The 6,000-nt window shown below is 39.4% G+C and overlaps 1 long non-coding RNA gene across 6 annotated transcripts in view; it reads right to left on the bottom strand.

Moving 5' to 3' along the window:
- LOC118531151 (uncharacterized) overlaps window positions 1-5,251 on the bottom strand; it is a 31,573-nt gene extending 26,322 nt beyond the window's left edge. For 4 of the 6 annotated variants that reach the window (XR_013441880.1, XR_013441878.1, XR_013441877.1 and 1 more), the window contains exon 1: window positions 5,015-5,250. This is a non-coding gene — a long non-coding RNA (uncharacterized LOC118531151). Of the gene's footprint in view, window positions 1-5,014 lie in introns of all 6 variants that reach the window. The other 2 variants (XR_013441879.1, XR_013441876.1) reach the window with 2 other exon arrangements.
- Window positions 5,252-6,000: the final 749 nt, after the last annotated feature.

The following is a 6,000-nucleotide window of genomic DNA, read 5'->3' on the forward strand; positions in this document are numbered from 1 at the left end:
GTTTGAAAATGAGTGGTATTAATTCTTTTTTGAATGCATTCTAGAATTTACCAGTGATGCTATCTGGTCCTGAATTTTACTTGTTGCGCAGTTTTGGTTTTTTTTTAAGATTTTATTTATTTATTTGACAGAGAGAGAGACAGTGAGAGAGGGAACACAAGCAGGGGGAGTGCGAGAGGGAGAAGCAGGCTTCCCACTGGGGAGGGAGCCTGATGTGGGGCTCGATCCCAGAACCCTGAGATCATGACCTTAGCCGAAGGCAGACGCTTAATGACTGAGCCACCCAGGCACCCTATTGAGCAGTTTTTGACTACTGATCAATCTCCTTTCTAGTTCAGATTTTCTATTTCATTATGATTCATTTTTGGTAGGCTATATGTTTCTAGGAATTTTTCCACTTCTAGGTTGTGCAACTTGTTGGCATATAATTGTTCATAGAAGTCTCTTAGGAGTCTTTGTATTTCTATGGTATCAGTTATAGCATCTCTTTCATTTCTGATTATATTTATTTGAGTGCTCTCTCTTTTTTTCTTGGTGAGTGTAGCTAAAGGTTTGTTACCTTTGTTTACCTTTTCAAAGAATCAGCTCTTAGGTTCATCTGAAGGATTCAAGATGGTGACATAGAAGATCCTGAATTCATGTCCTCCCACAGACACACTGGGTCTAAAGCTACATATGGAACAATTTCCTCTCAAAATATCTAAAGTGGCTTAGTGGTGACTACACATTGGGCAAATGAGAAGAAAACCACATCAAAGCAGGTAGGGGAGCCTGGGATAAAATTTCACCATAAACCAGACCCTGGCACAGCAACCCACAACTGGGCGTGTACTCAAAACCCAGAGCTTCTCCCTGAGGCATGAAGGGTTCAAACCTCACATCAGTCACTCCAACTTTTAAGACATACACTTGAGAGACAAGCCCACAAAACGTCTAATTCTGAAAGCCAATAGAGCTCACATCCTGAGACCCACAAGAAGGTAGTGATCTGAGAAACAGCTCTTAAAGGGCCCATGCACTCAGACTCACCCACTCCAGGGCCTCGCTGAGGCACACAATTGTGTCCAGACTTAAAGTGAAGGGGGCTCATCTGCTTATACTAAAACCTCGGCTGGAGGGGCAGACATCTGATTTAACACACACACACAGGAGCCTGCTAGAACACACTCCAGGCACGGAATTGGCAGGCAGCATCTTCACACTTTCCCTTTGCCATACTCCAAAGCACCGGTATCTTCCAGGAGGAAGCCTTTATGTATGTCTGCTGCTCCGATTGTTGCAGCTTCACCTAAAAGATGCCTCTTGATGGGGGGCTTATGCTTGTGGCCCCTCAGGACTGTATATATTTTCATACTTTTAAGAGCTTCTACCTGGATATCTGGTTTCCAGTCAGCCTGAATCTAGGTGCTGAGATTCTCCACTTCGGGATACTGACAGGTCTTGGTACATCCTCATCTACTGGGAGCTATTAAAAACATAATAGGTTGCTTGACAAGCACAAAGTTTTGAGAGATGACTAAGACCTGGAGTAGTGTTGAATTACAAATTTCATCTCTTACAGGAGGCCACTCCTTCAAGATTGGGAGAGGTGGTGGTTTCATAGAAACCAACACAGAGAATCAAACAAAATGAAAAAACAGAGGGATATGTTCTAACTGAAAGAACTAGATAAAACTCCATAAAAAAACTTAATGAAATGAAGATAACTTGCCTGATAATGAGTTCAAAGTAAATGTCATAAATATGTCCACCAGACTGGGAAGAAGAATAGATGAATATAGTGAGGATTCAACAAAGGGATGGAAACTATAAGAAATATGAAATAGAAGTCACAGAACTGAAGAATACAATAATTAAACTGAAAATTACACTGGAGGGGTTCAACAACAGCTTAGATGAAGCAGAAGAAAGGATCAGTCAACTATAAGCAAGGCAGTGGAACTCACCCAATCAGAGCAGCAAAAAGAAAAAAATATGAAAAAATGTGAAAATAGCTTAAGGGATTTATAGGATAACATCAAAGAGATGAACATTCATATTATAGGGGTTCTAGCAGGAGAAGACAGAGACAAGGGGGGCAGAAATCTTATTTGAAGAAATAATGGCTTAAAACTGGGGAAAGAAACACACATCCAGATCCAAGAATCCCAGAGAGTTTCAAATAAGAGGAACTCAAAAAAACTCACATCAAGACACATTATAATTAAAATGTCAAAGTTAAGGACAAGGAGAGAATATCAAAAGAATAAACAAGAGTAAAACAACTTGTTACATACAGGAGAACCCCATAAGACTATGGCAGATTTTTTAGCAGAAACTTTGCAGGCCAGAGAGAGTGGCATGATATATTCAAACTGCTGAAAGAGAAAACTTCCAACCAAGAATACTCTGCCCAGCCAAGTTATCATTCAGAATTGAAGGAGAGATAAAGAGTTTTCCAGACAAGCAAAAGCTAAAGAAGTTCATCACCATTAAATTGATCTTTTAAGGAATGTTAAAGGGACTTCTTCAAGCTGAAAGGAGAAAGGGTGCTAATTATCAGCAAGAACATTTATGAATGAATAAGTCTCACAGGAAAAGTAAATATAAAAGGTAGTGACTTAATTACTTATGAAGCTAGGATGGGGGCTCCTGTGTGGCTCAGTTGGTTGAGAGCTCAGACTCTTGATTTCAGCTCAGGTTATGGTCTCAGGAGCATGAGATCGAGCCCCACATCAGGCTTGAGATACTCTCTCCCTCTGGCCCTCCTTATCCACTCACACTCTCTCTCTCTCTCTAAAAAATAAATAAATAAATAAATAATTTAAAAAATAAAGCTAGGATGAAGATTCAAAGACAAAGTAGTAAAAATAACTATGATTACAATAATTAGTTAAGAGATACACAAGATAAAAAGATGTACAATGTCACATCAAATACACAAAATGAGGGAGGGGAGACTAAAAATGTTTAGCTTTAGAATGGAATCAAACTTAAGTTGTTATCAACCTAAAATAGACTGTTACAGATATAAGTTGTTATATGTAAGCCTCATAGTAACCATGAAGCAAAAATCTAAATACACAAAAGATACCACTAAAGAGAGTCATGAAATCACAAATGAAGAGAGCAAGAGAAGAAGAAAGGAACAGAGAGGAACTACAAAAACAGCTAGAAAAACAATTAACAAAATGGCAATAAGCACATACCTATCGATAATTACTTTAAATATAAATGTAAATGGACCAATTCTCCAATCAAAAAGACACATATGGCTGAGTTGATTAAAAAAACAAACCCATCTATATGCTGCCTACAGGAGACACACTTTGGACACACATGGACTGAAACTGAAGGGTTAAAGAAAGATACTCCATGCAAATGGAAACCAAAAGAAAGCTGGGGTAGCTATATTTCTATTAGACAAAGATAGATGTTAAAACAAAGACTGTATTGGGGGTTCCTGGGTGGCTCAGTCGGTTAAGTGTCTGACTTCAGCTCAGGTCTTGATCCCAAGGTCCTGCGATCAAGCCCCTTGGGCTCCGTGCTCAGTGGGGAGTCTGCTTGAGATTCTCTCTCTCCCTCTGTCCCTTCCCTCACTTGTGTTCTCTCTCTCTAATAAATAAATAAAATCTTAAAAAAAAAGACTGTATTAAGAGACAAAGAAGTGATCAATCTAACAAGAGGATATAACATTTGTAAATATCTATGCCCCAAAGGAGCACCTAAGTACATAAAGCAAATATTAACAGATGTAAAGGAAGAAACAGACAGTAGTATAATAATAGGAGACCTTAACAGTCCACCTATATCAATGAATGGATCATCCAGGCAGAAAATCAGTAAGGACACATCAGCCTTAAATGACACAGACCATATGGACTTAACAGATATATATAGAATATTCCACCCAAAAGCAACAGAACACATATTTTCCTCAAGTGCATATGGAACATTTTTGAGATAGATCATGTTAGGCCACAAAATGAGTTTTAATAAATTTAAGAGCACTGAAATCATATCAAGCATCTTTTCTGACCACCATGGTATAAAACTTACACAGAGAAAACTGGAAAATTCACAAATATGTGCAGATTAAACAACATGCTACTGAATAACCAGTGAATCAAAGAATAAATCCAAAGGGAAATCAAAAACCACCTCGAGACAAATGAAAACAGAAATGGAACATACCCAAATCAATGGGATGCAGCAAAATCAGATCTGAAAGGGAAATTCATAGCAGTAAATATCTACTTCAAGAGACAAGAAAAGTCTCAAATAAACAACCTACCTTTACAGCTCAAGAAACTAGAAAAAGAAGAGCCAACCTGACAGTTGGTGGAAGGAAGGAAATAACAAGACCAGAGGGGAAATAAATGCAATAGAGACTAAAAGACCAAAAAAGATCAGTGAAACTAAGAGCTGGTTCTTGGATTGGTTTTGAAAGCAATCGACCTGAGCAGCAGAGATAACTAATGCGAAGTGATGGTGCTATCTCAGAACAAAGCAAATGTCTTACAATTCATCTGCAATTCAAAGTTTGGTGTATAATACAGATAAAAGACAGTACTTAAAAACTGCAGTACATCAAAACCCGCAAAGATTGCATTACATCTAGAGTTCAAATGAAAGGTGCCTGTAGGCCTTTTATGCTGTGAACCCTTCAGGACTGGTTTAAGAAAATTACCCAAACTCCCTCTTGATGTTAGTTGGAGCGTTTAAAATGTAACCCCTCACAAGTTCTGTGTGGCCTCCGACCCAATTATGAAGAACTGATCTCCAGGAGAATTGACTATGCGTTAAGAATTTCTTTAATGTCATTAACAGCTCGTGTGGTCCTTATTAATGTCAAATAAAGCAGGAAGAAGAAAAATTACACAGCCATTTACATGTACACACACACACACTAGTAAAAAACCCTGTTCTTTACTTGTGACATGAAGGATGATCCACATTCGAACCTGATGGTGCCCAAAGGGGAGAGCACACCCTGAGGGGATGGGCAAAGCCGGCTTACCTTCTCCACACTCACCATCTTAAAGTACAGCCATCTAAAGGTTATTTGGGTCTTACTTAGGACATTGGCCAGTGGCCGCTGCTCCCTCTCTTTAATGAAGTGGGAAAGTTCTATCAAAGACCGGAAATGTCGCTTCCACGGGGCTGCACGCCACAGCCGGAGCCGTCCCCGTCTCCATCACAGAGATTACTCTTGGCAGCACCACCTGGGGCTCTGAGGACCGGAAGCCGAACTGCTGCTCCCTGCGCATGGCTCAACATAGTCCGTCCGTCCTGTTCCGAGCACCGCTGCCCCAGAGCTCCCTCTGCAGTCAGAATTCTCAAGTTCTAGGGAGCTCTTGATCCTCACTGAACATCTTTGTTTTTCTGCATTATTCCAAAGCTCTGACCCTCTCTTTCAGAGTACATGGGTTTAGAGACATGCAGATGTGTAACTGAGCCAAACTAAACGTACTTAATTCTCACTAAGTCTTTCTTTATAAATCCAAGCTCCCACGTATGTAATTAGATTTGTGGCTCAGCTCTGAACCTTCTCCACCAGGGTTGGGTCTTCCAAGTGCCAGGCTCTCCGAAACACGGCTGAGTGCCTGTGCCGCTGTTGTTGGCAGGCACTTACTATACCAAAAAATAGAGACCCATGCCTCCTCTCTTAACGCAGCAATTTGTATGGAGCTGGATCCACAGTAAATATACAATACCGTAGGGTGTTTTTTTTTTTTTTTTTCACTTAATGCTACTTCATTTAACTTTTCCCATGCATGTAGGCAGTTGTTGAATTTATTATGTGATTGTTTGCATAATACTTCCTCAAGTAAACCATCAAGCTTTATGCTCTATTACACTTAGATATATAACATGTTTCTAGGGATTTTTTTTCTATTACAAATTTATGTTGCCAGAAACAATTTTAACATATATTCCTTCTTTGAAGTTATTTACTTAGCCTAAATCTCCAGTCTAGAGGACTGTCTCAGTCTAATGTATTTCATTAATATATTTCAA

This window comes from Halichoerus grypus, chromosome 10 (genome assembly GCF_964656455.1).
Source record: "Halichoerus grypus chromosome 10, mHalGry1.hap1.1, whole genome shotgun sequence".
NCBI lineage: Eukaryota > Metazoa > Chordata > Mammalia > Carnivora > Phocidae > Halichoerus > Halichoerus grypus.